Source organism: Tiliqua scincoides, chromosome 4, assembly GCF_035046505.1.
Source record: "Tiliqua scincoides isolate rTilSci1 chromosome 4, rTilSci1.hap2, whole genome shotgun sequence".
NCBI classification, from domain to species: domain Eukaryota; kingdom Metazoa; phylum Chordata; class Lepidosauria; order Squamata; family Scincidae; genus Tiliqua; species Tiliqua scincoides.
The window spans coordinates 70,153,531-70,169,138 of NC_089824.1; positions in this window are offsets into that span (position 1 = coordinate 70,153,531).

Sequence of the window (15,608 nt, forward strand, 5' to 3'; positions counted from 1 at the left end):
AACAGTAGGCAGGGGGACCGAAAATGGTCTCAGCTTCAGTTTCTCATAGAAAGATCATAGGTTGCAGAGCTAGAAAGATCTCTGTTTGAACCCCTGGAGACCTGCTGCAGCCAAAATAGACAATACTAGGCTAGATGGACCAATGATGAGCCTCTGTGTAAGGCAGCTTCATGTGTTGAAAAGTCTACAATGTCAAAAGTGAAGATTGTTTTCAACCATGGTCTGTCCCATGGTCATGGGAGGAAAGTCCAAAGCATTTAATTAATTAACTTTCCCATCCTACTGATACAGAAAAGGAAGTTGTCCATGACTCTCATTAGTGCTCTTCATAATGAAACTTAAATGTACAGCCCTGTCTGGAGGATCAGCACTGGTGACTACCTCTCCATTCTGATTTCCAGGTCCATTTCCAAATGAGCCAGCACTTCCCTTGGGACAAAGTTCTTTACTTTTGCCATGTCATGCTCAGCTGAGTCATCACCATCTGGGTCAGTGGTAGCCCCATGGGCAGGGTCTCCTACATGCCTGTATGTTGTGATGCTGAAATAGCAGTGTTTGACAAATTTAAAACGAGCTGTTCATGCAGCCACTAAAAACTGCAGTACTAGCTGGTTTCTCAGATTGCATGAGTGCAGATCATTAAGTGTTATTACAGTATTAATTATTAGAAATGTCCTGTACTAGCCAAATTAAATTGGGATAGTCAATGACCTGCAAGTTCCCAATACCACGGACAATTTAACAGGGTATCTGCCACACTGTGTAAGGTATCTCCTACATGTCCATCACATTATTTCACATTAAGCATCAGTTCAGATTTTTCTTTGAAAGTTTATAAGTTAAGTTTAATTTACTCTAATGTGCATTTGGTCAGAGGTGAGAATCATTGTGTCATTGTTTGAAACTTGCGGACAGCCACTTAAAGAACTTAAACTCCACAGATAATTTCACACAAAATGCACACATACACCATGGTATGTGTGTTTAATTATCATTAGTGTTTTACATGGCACTGTACATCCTAGCAGCAACAGTAATTTTATGTAATTTCTGTGCCTAATAATCTGTGCTGAATTTGATAAAGAAAAAAGATTGGATTGAGCAGGATTATTTAAGGCTAGTCTCCAGGAAATTAACTTAATAACTGAGAAGACAATATATGCTATACTATTCAAGCCAGGATACCAATGGCACAGATGCTAGTAGTACATTTTAATTAGAGTACATGTCATAAGGCATTGACTCTGAAAGTTAACTATAGTATGGATCTTTCCACACAAACAAATGTGTCTGCCCCCTACTAGCATTTTAGTCTCAGTTGTGGTTTTGATCCCTGAACTCCTGTCTTATCTAACAGGGGCTCATTCAGATGAGCTAGGCATTTGCAATGCCATCACCTTTGATGGTTCCCACTCTAGAAAAATCCAAGATGATGGTGTCAGTGACGTCATTTTGAGATGCTCACTTATTTTTTTTTTCAGCTTAGCATTCTTTAACTCAGTCTAAGAGAAGTGTGCCCACTAATGCTCCATTCATCATCAACTCTCTGTGATGCTCCAGAAAAGTGAACTGAGAATTTCAGAAATTGTTTAGCTAGCAATAAGACCACCAAAATGTTGGTGGATGAAACCCAACTATTGGTTTCTTTTACATGAGCTCAGGCAAAATAGAGTAACCAAATCAGAGGAGTCGGACTCTATAAGAAAGTAAGCCATAGCTTAGTACCCTAATTCTGACTTTAAAATAGAGTATCTGATACACTTTATTACACTATGTCCCAAGCAAGGTAGCTTGGGAGAAAAAAACAGAGTACTCATGGGAGCCTAGATGACTCAATATGTAACAACATTATACCTAGGACAAGGAAAACTTGCACTGACTTCCTTTCTTGGAAAATGATTTTTTTAAAATTCCCCTATATGGTTGCCAGATGGACCTAGGCCTCTTCCCATCAACCAAGCAGCAGTACTACATGGGATACCTCCCACCATTGCCATTTTCAACTGATAAGCACTATGCCAGAGCATGAAGAAGAAAGCAGACTAATCTGACTCCTCTGCACAAGTTTGAACTCAGCCTCTCTCTTTCCCTACAGTAATGAGAAATCAAGGGTAACAAGGAATACAGGACATTATTTCTTTGAAGGAACAGGAGTGATGTCCCCACTTATTCTTGCTATGGCTTGGCACTAACTTTGATCCAGCATGTTCAAATGTAACAGAAGGAAGGGAAGAGTCACTGCAAAGGATGAACTTATTTACCACATAACTCCATTTCTCCTACTGCTTCTGTGAACTGGTAAAACCTCTGACACGGCTTCCTTATTGATCCTGAATTTCAACATCCTTGACTGGACGTGATCCAATACAGAGCTTTTTCTGTTGTGGTGTGAGGAATTCTCTCTTCTGAAACTTAGAACTGTTCCCTTTATGGTGGCCTACCATGGAGTTCTTAGGCCAATTAACCTATTGGGTTAATTACAAAAGTGGAACAGAGTTCTGCTGTCATAACAGGACACATTGCAACACAAAGAGCCACCACCGCAAATGGCAGTGGCAGCAGTCCATTGTTGCAGCCAATGACCTGCTCGCTCCAGAGGTAAGCTAGCACAGCAGGCAGACTGGGGTGGGGGGGTTGGGGCGGGGGTGGAACAGGTGTTCCAGGGCAGAAACCAGGGTAGGGAGGAAGCAGGAGGGGGGATTCAGGGGCAATGGCACATGCCAGATCTTATTCAGTCTTTCAAAAAAAACCCTTTTCCCTCCTCAGACATACAGCACCAAAATAGGTGGCAAATGACCAAGGAGACCTATAGGTGGCCCCAGGATGGGTAAAAGGTAAGTAATACCTCAGGCCCCAGGATAGGTAAGAGGAAAGGCAGAGGTAAGTAAAAAGCATTTTTTATAGCTATAGAGTTACAGCCAAATAACCAGAAAATAGAAACACATCTGCATTATGTAACAAAAAGTGAATTTCTTTAACTCAGAACTGACAACCGATTGTTCCAAGAGCCAATTAGGTGTTGTTATGATACAGAAGGGAACCAATAAAGTTTTAATATGAGGGAGCCGGGGGGGGGGGAGAGGTGGCAGAGCAATTGGGCAGCAAGCTAGGAAGATGTTGATTCTCCCCCACTTTCACTTTTTTTAAAAGCCTGGGCATGGCATCACTTCCAGGGCATCATTTTGAGCTTGGCACCAGGCCACTCGTTCATTAGCTGTGCCACTGGCAGCAGCACAGAAATGTTCCTTTGAAAACCTGCCTATGTGTGTTCTTCCAAAGCAAAAAAGCAATCAGAAAAGCCCACACTTCTGTACCTGTTGAAGGTCATCTTTTCCCTCTGCAGGGAAATATGTATCTTTTGTTTGCAGGACACTTGTGAACTTCTTCCCTGACCAGTTCCTCATGAAAAAAAGTTGCTGCACTTGGAATCTCAGGGTACATCTAGCTAGCAGCTCCTTGCGTGCTCTGTGTAAGTATCTGAGAAAACTTTGATCAGGCAAGGCCAGTGGAATGTGGTAGCTAATATGCCTCCTGCTTGGTGAATTCCATCAGCCAGGCTGCCCTTTGTTTTGCCAGATCCCCAGTCCAAGCTCTACCTAGAGCAGAGTTTTTCAAACTGTGGGTTGGGAACAACTAGGTGGGTCGCGAACCAATTTCAGGTGGGTCCCCTCCATTGCAACAATATATTAGACTTGATGCTAGCATAATATTTGACTGCACTTGGGGAGACCTGCACTTTGAACAGGCTACAATGTATATACTTTTAACAATGAAATCAATGAGGCTTACTCCTGTGTAAGTGTAGATAGGATTGCAGCCTGGAATTGTTACAAATTTTCTGCTTGATGATATCACTTGCAGTCATGACATCACTTCCAGTGGGGTCCTGACAGATTCTTATTCTAAAAAGTGGGTCCTGGTGCAAAGTGTGTGAGAGCTGCTGGCCTAGAGAATTATGCCCACTTTCAGCTAATTAGCTCCCCTTCTTTCCCCAAAAATTACCCTAGTTCTTCCTTGCAGCACTGCTAGATGCCACCACCCAGGGTAGCTCACCTGTTCAAACTGTAGAGGTTCTCCTTCCTCCCCTCTCCTGCCAGCAGCTCCTCCACCACTACAGAAGCATGTTGGTCCTCTGCAGGTATTGGGCGTTGGCAGCCACACACCAATCTCCAGTGTCTCCAGCAGTTTCTGCTTCAGCAGCCTCCAAAATCCATTCACACATCAGTCCATCAGCAGTTCCATTAGCCATTACTCCAGTCTCCCTTCCTCAAGCTTTCCTCCTACTACTACCCAAACCAAACTCTCCCTTCATCAGGTGTTCATTATTCAGAACACTTCATTGAGTGTTGGGAGAGTTAGAACAGACAAAAGAAAATATTTCTTTACTCAGCCTGTGGTTGGTCTGTGGAACTTCTTGCCACAGGATGTGGTGATGGCATCTGGCCTGGATGCCTTTAAAAGGGGATTGGACAAGTTTCTGGAGGAAAAATCCATTACAGGTTACAAGCCATGATGTGTATGTAAAACCTCCTGATTTTAGAAATGGGCTATGTCAGAATGCCAGATGCAGGGGAGGGCACCAGGATGCAGGTCTCTTGTTATCTGGTGTGCTCCCTGGGGCATTTGGTGGGCCACTGTGAGATACAGGAAGCTGGACTAGATGGGCCTATGGCCTGATCCGCTGAATGCCCAGGCCTTAACCCTTAAAGGGGCCACTGCTGACAGCACCTTCTATCTCCTCCACATATCTTCCATGATTCCAATACATCCTTCTCTTCCCATCCCCACCTGGGTCTCAATAGACAGAGACCTCAGAATATGAATTTGCAGGTGAATGTTAGGACTTGCTCATTTGCATCACAATCTTTAATTCTATCAAGATAAGATCTGTGTTTCAAAGGCAGGCCTGAAGTAAAAAAGGTATTGAAAGATCTGTGTTTTATTGCAAGGGTTTAATTCTGGAATGCAGGAAAGAGGAAAAGATGAAAGTGCCTCCAAGCAAGTGCAGCCTATATTTCTACAGATGCCCCACACATTAAGTGACATGGACATTTCTGGATGAGAAGGAAAGATCTGTAGGAAGACTGAAACCCTTCATAGAAATTAGAAGCTGATCAGAGGTCTTGCCCAAATGGAGAACATCTGAACCCCATTCTGGTTTTGCAGTAGAACACTCAGCAGACGCTGAATCCATTGGTGAAAGGGAGCATGCACAAAGTAAACATGATGTAGGTTCCAGATTTTGACTTTCCTCACTGCTTGAATTCAAATCCCCCCTGTCATAAAGGCCAACCATTCTCATTTTGTTCTTTTTTGCCAACTCATCTGCGCTTTGATTAAGAAAAGGATGGAAGGGTAAAAGGAGTCCTTTCTGGAAAATGGTGAATCACGATTTATCCTTTGTACTCAGTATATCCTTTCTACAGTGCTGATAAAATTATCAACATTTTCATGGTGGTTGCACACCTCGCTGTTCCTCTGCTTGGCAATCATCCTCCTGTGGAGGTATTAACATGTTTAAGTAACACTGTCAGAGAACAAGGTGCCTCTGAATCATTTTGTCTGCCACAAAAGAGCAAAGAAGCAAATCAAAAAAGGAGCCAGGAGTCAAGTAGCAAGACATTTATGCAATGGACACCAATTCACACCTGTTAACTACTGCAAATAGACTGAGGACAAGACCAAGCATATCATTTAAATGGACTTTTCCCACAAACTAGGTGTGCCATTAATTCACTGATCAGGGTCAATGAATCTGATCCTTAGCAATAATCCCAATTAGGCAGCCAAGCCATTTAACAGGACACTTATTAAGTTGATTTGTTTTTGTGGGTATATTTGGGTCTCTGAGCTCTTTAATTTTATTGTTTATACCTGTTTATACAGTAAATGGTACTTTACGGTTGCTTCAAAGGAAAAAAATCTCAATCTTGGCAATATTGTGAGTAGAAAATTGCAGAAAACAAAATGTAAATGAATAATTCTGTTTAGTAACCTCAGGACAAAAAAAATGATGGGGTTTCAGAGAAGGAAAACAAGCAGCACTGGTAAAGAAAATAAATCACTGAGCACCTGAAGTGCTCTATTTATACAGTATGAGCACAAATTTTTCTAAGGCACCAGAGACTCCCGTGATTCATTCTCCGTGATATGGTAAAAATTCTGAATGTTTTCTAAAGTTTAATTATGGACTGGACTTTTGACACTGTCATATGCTGATTAAAATAGAGCTAGGAGGGGATACAAATGAATTAGTACCTATTGCACATGGGTTTTATGTTCAATCACCGAGGCTGCTTATAAGGGATCAATGAACAGGAACTCATTATATCCTTACCAAAAACTCACTATCAGCCTGGGAAAGATGCTTATCTGCAGTCCAGCTAGGTCTATGAGGGTTAAATTATATATTGTTTTTACTGTTGTTTCATTTCACAAAACTGCAAAAGTCCAGGCAACATTTTGTCAGAAAAAAACAATAAAGAATATGAAAAGCCCATCTTCACAGAACATTGGACATTGCAAAACAACCTACAGCTATTATCGGATATATCAAAACTGACAAGTAAAACTTTGGCTGTTGATTGAACAATATTTCACATGGACAGCACAAGCTCGTCCACATTCACTTTTAAATGGAGCTGCTTATCCTGGAGAACTATGGGTAGGAAGTTTATGAGCTTAATTGAATTGGTGGTATTTGGATGATTGAAAAAAATTGGTGACATTGCAAAACTGGTTGTTAGATTTTCAGGAGCAAGGCAGCTCCCTTGTTCACCAGGAAGGCTTCAGCAACAGCAGTGAGTCTGAAGAAATACTAATTCTGTTCACATGCAATTTACTGGCACTCAGTAATGGTTTATGGATCAATTGTTAATGTATTTGCAATTCATTTTATCTTACTTGGGAAAAAAAGGTCCTGATGCTAAATCTTAATGGATTGACACATACATTAGTTTCCATGTCCTAATAGAATTCCATTTTTCCCCCAAGAAAGTGTTTTGTCACTTTTGACATATGCTGCCTGGGTTGTTCCCCTCCCACCTGCCATCCAGATGAACAGACTGATGTACATCTGTCTGAAACTTCTGAAGTACACTGTTCATCCCATTTTGGTTACTGTTCTGATACATTCATTTTTAAAGAAAATAATTAAGGGCCCAATCCTGTGGTCTGCGCTGTGCCTCCACAAGCACGAGTGCCTTCACTTTAGTGGTAACCAAACAGTCGCCGATAAAGTGAGTAGCCCCATTGCGGGGCTGCTTCCCTTACCCGCAGGAAGGGGACGAATGTCCGTGGTAGCGTGGGAGGCTCTGGATCTGGCGGGAGCCCGCAGCTCCGGTCAGCTCAGGATTGGGCTGCCCGTCCTTTAAAGGTGCCATTTTATTTCTTTCTAATAGGAAGTGTAGGGATAAGAACAGAGACAGAAGACAGTATAGGGAGGAACACAGTTTAATGATATATAAGTTGCTTATTTAATTGATGTTCTTGTTGGGCAAGACATAATTAGGCAGGCTCGAGCTTTTCCATTAAAACACACTTCCCATGTTCTCCAAAATAATTTCACAGATATTTCTAAGCCTTAAACCAGGTTTCAGAAAAAGTTCTTCAGGAAAGAACTCCACTTTGCTCCACTGGATCCTGAGTCACTGTGTCTGGCTGCTAACCCGACATGGAGGCTCTTGATTCTATGCTGACCCTTGGGTCGCCATAGAATCGATTAGCCCCACTGTGGGGCTACTCGCCTTACCCAGGGGGTAAAGGGGATGAAAGTTCCCTTCTCCCAAGGAACTGTCAGCACTGCTCAGGGTTGTGCTCAGGATGCAGTGGTAGCCATTTTCAGTACCGCTGCAGCCCTGTACACCAGGCAGCTCAGGATTGGGCTGCCCATCCTTGCCTATACAGAAACACACTGAATGCACAGACTGCAAGCATAGGAGGGATGTCTGACAGACATGCCAGGGTGACTAGTGCATATTATCTCACTAAAATGCCGCACTCTGATGTTCCCAGGGTAAATTCTGTCTGAAGGAAGTAAACAGCCTTCACTTTATAGAGTTCACTTTAAACTAGTCTATGTAGCAGAGCCAGCTGAACTGGATCTAGCACCTGGTGCTGGATCCACCACCACCGCCGCCATCCCAAATGCAGTTCCTTACTGCATTCTTTCCTGCTCAATTCCTTTTGTCAAAACTGGAAGTGTGGGTCATGCTCAAATTTCCAGTGTCCACTGCATTTTTTGTTTTCTTTAAAGGGACTGCAGGGAAGGAGCCAGGCAAGTGGTTCTTTCTCCACTCCCTTGTGTCACTCCTTCCTCATGCAGTCCCTTTAAGTTTAAAGTTTAAACGGACTGCTCAAGTGAAGGAGCAAGGTGGGTGACATCCAACACTGTAGTGTTAAGTTACATGTGCACAACAATGGTCTTAGGATGCTTAGAAAAGGCACTGCATTAACAAAAAATAATATATAGTGTATTATATTAAATAATATAACATACATTATAATATATTAAAGAATACAATGAATGCTTTGTTTTTTGGAAGTTTTTATGCACTGTCTGTAAAAGCAAAAGGATGATAATTATGCTGGTTAAGAAGAATTCAGTCAGAATATTCTGATTGGAAAGTGACTATTTAAAAAAAATATTCTATCACAGATTGCAAGTATGTACACATATACGCAGAGAGATAGTATTAAAAAAATAGCTATCCGAATAAAGAAGGTTTGCTTCTTTCTTTATCCCATTGGTTTATTGTTTTTGTCCCAAAATTATGAAGGGATACAGGTATTTCTGCTACAATTTGGTTTCCTGGTTTCATTATATAAAGGAAGCCAAAAGAAAGTGACAGGGAGTTAAAACCACTTCAGTACCAGAAGCTTAGCCTAGATGGTAAAGTGATTGAATGATCTCATTTCAGGCTTTTTGTTAGACAACAGCCAGCACTCTATGAAGATTGATACAGAAGTGTTGGGCTTCGTTTGCTGGATCATCAAACGGATTGATATTATACTCCAGCAGTGGATGAAGACAAAGTAACTGTTATCATACTCAATACAAGGGCTTGTCAGGAGCGGAAAATCATCCCATGTCACTGATTATAGGAGCGTTTCATGACTGTCATGTGAATTTATTAGGGAGATGTCATGTGCAGGTTGCTGTACCAGAAACTCTTTATTTGTCAGGAAGGCAAAAGCACCCACAAATCTAGACCTCTGTGATTCCTGGTACAGCTTAAACACACACACACAGGTAGCAAACAAAATGATTTCATAGCTATTTGAAACTGACATAAAGAACTGAAAAATAAAACACGTTAGAAATAAGACAGATCTGGGATGGGGTGGGCTTCAAATTTAATACACGACTGGCTACCACATATTTTCTTTCTTGGCATAAAGGTTAAATTATGTCTTACATCTTGCTTACTTCGGTTTAAAAAAGGTGAAATGGGAGGGACAGAGCTTCAGCTGATAGCAGTGTCACATCATTTTTCTAAGCTTTATCTTGCTGTATTGTGCAAAAGGACATAAATATTAAAACTTCAGCACCATGGGATGACATGCCTTTTTTTGCATTTAATATCCCTGTTAAGAAGGTCTTAAGGATTTCTTAAGGATGAGAATTTCTTATAACCATTTATTCAGAAAGAAAGGTGGGAGGTGGGATATAAAGCATCATCATCATCATCATCATCATTAATAATAATAATAATAATAATAATAATAATAATAATAATAATAATAATAATTAATATGGACATGTTCAAAAATTCAGCATGTCAACAATGCACCATTCTGTGCAACTAAAGGGTGCACAAACAGCCAGTTAGACATCTAAGAGATACACAACAATGGCCACAATCTAAGAGATACGCAACAATGGCCACAATAGTGTGCATGACTCAGATTTGTGTGGTGTACTGAAACATTTGCTTCTCAGTTTTTAAGCATTAGTACAAATACCATACGTTAAAAACAACTTGGGGCAATAAAATAACTTTGGGCAATAAAACATCTATCAAATGCATTAGCACCTAAAAACTGGGCATCTGAACATTCATATGCCCAGTGTTTAGGTGTTAATATGTGCACTTGAGGACTGCATGAAATACAGATTTCTGAGCAAGCTCAAATGGTGATATTGAGGTACCAAATCATGGATGGTACCTAGAGATCACTGCTAGCCAGTGCCAGATTATTTTGTGCCCTAGGCAATTAAAAGAACAGAGTATAAAAAATTTTTATAAGTCTATATAATTAATTATATTCCATTGAACTATTGTGGTATTTTTCTTAATATATATATATATATATATATATATATATATATATATATATATATATATATATATATATATATATATATCTGACGTCCGCACATTAGGCAGATTGCCTAGTTGGCCTAATGATATCACCAGCTATGACCAGTCCCTCAAGTACTTTGAACTTTACTATGGAGCTTTGTAAGCCGCCTTGGGCATTTCCTTTGGTGTGGGAAAGGTGGGATATAAATTTCACAAATAAATAAAAATAAAAATGAATTAGAAGTGTTTAAAAGTAGTATTTATTTTACTCAGAAGTAAGCCCATTGTGTTCAGTAAGGTCTGGGCTGTAAGCCTGTCTTACTGGAAACAAACACCTGTATCCATGATGACAGGAAGACAGGACAGAAAGGAAACAGACACCTAACATCTGTGTTTACGCTCTCCTTTTTAAGTGGCTTCAAAATTACTTTAAATCTAGGTAGCTCTACTTCTTAAATGGAACCCCACTGATTTATTTTTTTATGTGCTTGCTAACTTCTCAGTGTTAGCTCTATAACATCTTCATGAAGTGAGTCTGTGATGTCCATGGCGGGCGGAGACCCCACCCCTTTGGGGGTGACTGAGTGTGGGGGGCTTACCCTGTCAATGTGAGTTGGTCGTCAGCAAAAAGAAGGAAGGGAGGCAGACACAGCTGTTTTGCACAGGCTGTTTACTCGTGTCAAATTCTTGACATTCATGGGGCCTGTTACATCACAGGCCCCTTCGTTTTACACAGACTCATGGCGTCAGCACACAATAGGCTTGTTCCCCCCTCCTTCTCGACCCCTTGAGGTTTCTGGCAGCGCTCCCCGGCTGGTGGCCGTCGGCAAGGGGTATGGGTTCCCGAGGGCTGCGGAGCTGTTGTTGGGGGTCAGCTTAGCTGTCCTTAGGAGGGCCCCTTGTACCTCCAGTCTTGCCCCTTGACCAGCTGGCCTCCAATGGGGGTAGTCGATACAGGGTCCTGGGTGCTGCCACCTCGCCTCTCCAGCTCTCACCCCCAGGCCCCTAGGATCGAGGAGTTCCCAGCCCCCAGTCCTTCTCTCCAGGGCTGAGGTAAACAAAGTTTCCTTTGGGGCCTGTGTCGGTTGAGAAAAGCCAGGCCGGCTACCCACTCTGGCCTTCCCTTCAATCCTCCTCCCAACTGGAGAGGAGTGACCTCTCCCTAGGCTGTCCAGCCTCCTTATGAAGCCAGCCTTGGGCTGGGCCAGCCCCACCCCTTCTGCCCACGTGTCTGCTGGCTGCTCCCAGGAGGCACTAGGTCCTACTCCCAGGGAGGTGTCTTGCCTGGGACCCCAGTCCTGACAGGTCTTGCTCCTGAGGATGCCCCTCCCCTTGAAGAGACCTCTGCTCCTGGGGAATTCCAGGCCCCCTGGGCTAGGCCTAGGTGACAGGGTCCTTTTACATGAAGGCCCAAGAGACGGTCCTGTAGTGCTCTCATTTTTCAGGAATTTCAAACAGAGCTCTCTCTGAGTTCCAGCAACCAAGATCGGACCAATGGCTAGACCCAGAAGTGGCATGCACCTGTGCTCATTAGAGAGCTTCCTTCCTGAATAAACCAAACTGACACCTCTTTCAAATAGCAAGGAATCAAAGATCTTACTGGAAAACTAGATGGGCCCCAATCCAACGAAACAAAACCAATGACATAAATTGGTCAGAACTAACGGGATTAAAATGGATTAGGAGTCTAGACTTTAAACCACTTACTATAAATATTGAAAGCATTTTTACGACAGAATCTTCAAGATGTTCAGATTGTTTGGTGACTGATGCCTCTCATTTCAGCTGCAATTATGCCCACATGCCTGGGAATAAATCCCACTAAACTCAACTGAACCTATTTTGAAAAGACATGCATAGGATTGTGCTGTTGAAGTGTAAACAAAAACAGCTGTCTTCAGCTGAATCACGGCCCAATCCTAACCTACGTACACCAGCCCAGCACCAGCGTGCACTGTTGCAAACATGCGGTGAGGCACACCTGCGACAGTTAGCACTGGCCCTACGCCGGAACTGGTTCATGATGGGCTTGTACTGGTCGGAGGCTAGTTGGACACCACCCTGTGCTCCATGCAAACGCTGGGCAGCTCAGGATTGGGCTGTTAAACTATTGACCCATCTAATTCAATACTGACTGGACAGTCTGGCAGCAGCTCTCCAAGGTCTTTCTCAGCCCTACCTGGGAATGAATTATGGGCATATCTCCTGCACACAATGTATGTAAGCATACTGAGCCCCAACCATACAGTATTGAGTTTTTAAATACATTTTGGGGGGCAGTTCAATGTATTAATTGAAAGCATTGCTTGAAAATGCCTTCCCCTATATTTCATCATTCTTATTGCCCTTTATTTTGCCCATCTTCAGAAATAAAGCAAAATCGTCAGCCATATAGCTGTGCAAACAGAAGTGTCAGTTATTTGCTTCCATTTCATACATGGACATTTATTAATGTTTCACTAATAAAAGTAGGAAAACTGATGCAGAAGCAAGCCTGATTTTGCGACGAAGAGGAGATTCAACATGAAGCAACAGTAAATCAAGACTCTCTAACAGCATATCTATATGACACATGGGTCTGCAAGCACATTTCTCACATGTACATTTTACATGTTTAGGTACACACTTCAATATGCACACACTGGCATAGACCTAAAACTTTAATTTATGAATTGACCAGCATAAGGTCAGCCTATGACATTTTGCAGCCACAAATATTGCCTATGTAAATGGCCAGAGAGTTACAAAATTTATGTTTACTTATTAATTTATTATTAATTCATACCATGATTATTCAAAACCCTTTCTATAATAGTATAATTGGGCCTAGGAACAATCCTGTAGGGTAGGCCAATATTCTTCTCTCATACTACAGCAAGTACAGACATGAGGTTTGCTTAGGGTTACTTAGCAAGATAGTGGATAAGGAGAGTGTTAGATTCCCCACCGCACAGCTCACATTCTTAGACACTCCACTACATCGCCATGGATTGAATGTTGGCGCTGATGGATTGAATATTTGTATGTGATCAGGAGCTTCAGTTGCAACGTGATGAAATTTTTTTTGTAAAAGCCTCCATAATTATTTTATTTTATATGAAGATACTAGGAGAAGTTGTACATACCAATCACTGTTGACAAACCTTATGCCACATACCGGTGGTTCTCAAATGTTTTCGCACCAGGACCCACTTGTTAGAATGATAATCTGCTGGGACCCACCAGAAGTGATGTCATTAACTTGATAGTGATGTTATGGCTGGAAGTAACATCATCAAGCAGGAAAAATTTCAACACCTTCCTCATGACAAAATCAAATCAACTAAGTAAATAACTTTCCTAACCCTTCCAAGCAGTTGCAGTTTTTAAAAAAGGCCCCCCAAATCTCAAAGGCTGCAATCCTATCCACACTTATCCGAGAGTTAGCCCCATTGACTATCATTGTTAAAAGCATATACAGAGTAGCGTGTTAAAAATACAGATCTGTAACATTTTCCAAAATGCAGTCACATTCCATGGGAGCATTATTATTATTATTATTATTATTATTATTATTATTAACAGTATTTATATACCACTTTTCAACCAAAAGTTCACAAAGCGGTTTACAGAGAAAAATCAAACAACTAGTGGCTCCCTGTCCCAAAAGGACTCACAATCTAAAAAGATGTAAAAGAACACCAGCAGACAGTCACTAGAACAGACACTGCTGGGGTGAGGTGGGCCAGTTACTCTCCCCCTGCTATAAAGAGGAGCACCCACTTGAAAGTGTGCCTCTTACCCAGTTAGCAGGGGTTAATATAGCATCAAGTCTAATAAAAAAAATAAAATGCACATTGAAATGAAATGAATGGGGACCCACCTGAAATTGGCTCATGACCCACCTAGTGGGTCCTGATCCACAGTTTGAAAAACACTGGGCGCAATCCTAACCCCTTATGTCAGTGCTTTCCAGCACATAGCCAATGGAACATGTGCTGCATCCTGCAGTTGGGTGTCACTCACGGATGCCTCCTCAAAGTAAGAGAAAGTTTGTTCCCTTACCTCAGAGCTGCATTGCCCTTATGTCAGTGCTGGAAAGCACTGACATAAGGGGTTAGGATTGCGCCCACTGCCATATACTGTCTGGATTTTACAATTATTTCTAGGTCATGAGATGGATACGTTTCACACTTTGTCTAAAGCACCTCAATCCTTAAGACAGTTGCTAGTAAATTTCATTGATTTTAAGGGAACTTAATTCCCAGGGAGTGTGCTTGGCATCGCAGTCTGATTCCAGGCACTTCTTCTCTTCTGAATGGCTGGTTTTACATTTCCAGGCACAGTTGCTGCCTGCGTAATATTTCACCATTTCCATAAATTGTTCTGTGTGTGCGTGTTGTGGGTGTTCCATCTATTTCTAGAAAACCTGGGCTATCTCCTGGGACACCACATTTATATGAGATGTTTAAACGCAGGCCATATCCTAGAAAAATATGTTTTAAATAAATAGTGCTAAAAGGAATTTAAAATAGTGCATCTTATCCTCAAGGGTAATAAACCGCATTGTGTGAATTAAAATCAGAAGGCACTCTACTGCATTATGCCACTTCCTCAATCAATCTGTCACCGTCTGATTTCGCTTGCTTGCCCTGGCTGCTTCAGCTTTGAACTTAAAGTGCTTTGTGGAATGTTTTTTCACCACGCTGCTTAACACATTCAGGGTAACTCACCCCCAGATTACAGCGCTGATCATCACCCCTGGACAGACATTTCCAAAGTGTTATTTATGCCTGCCATTACTACTGGTATTATTATTGCTACTACAGATTTCACTATTGTGCTGAAATAAAAACCAAAAAAGACTGATTAATAGAATCAAAACTGTCTCAATGATTAAAAATTAATTCTGTGTGAAAAGTTGCAGTGTCATGTGAAACCATTTCCACATCATATTGGCTTGTGATATTGGCTAACCAGTGGCCCACCAACTGCATCCCCCTCCCTGTCAACACTAGGAATGCGACCACACCACTGCTTCTCTTATTGGCAAGCATGTATCTCATTTCTCAAGCAGGGACATCTCAAGGTAAGAAGTGCTACCCCATTTATAATCTAGGACAGAGAGGGCCAGCATAGTTGCACCCTGCTTTTTTACATTGGAGGTGCCCCTCCCAATGGGAAATGGACTGTCCCATAGTCAGAGACCAGCAGTAACTTGACTAAGAGCTGTGTACATGTTCAACACATGCTACTTTCAACCCTGCTGATGCCCTGCTCCACTTTTTATTTTGCAGGTGCTCTTCCTATCGACTTTTTGAGCTG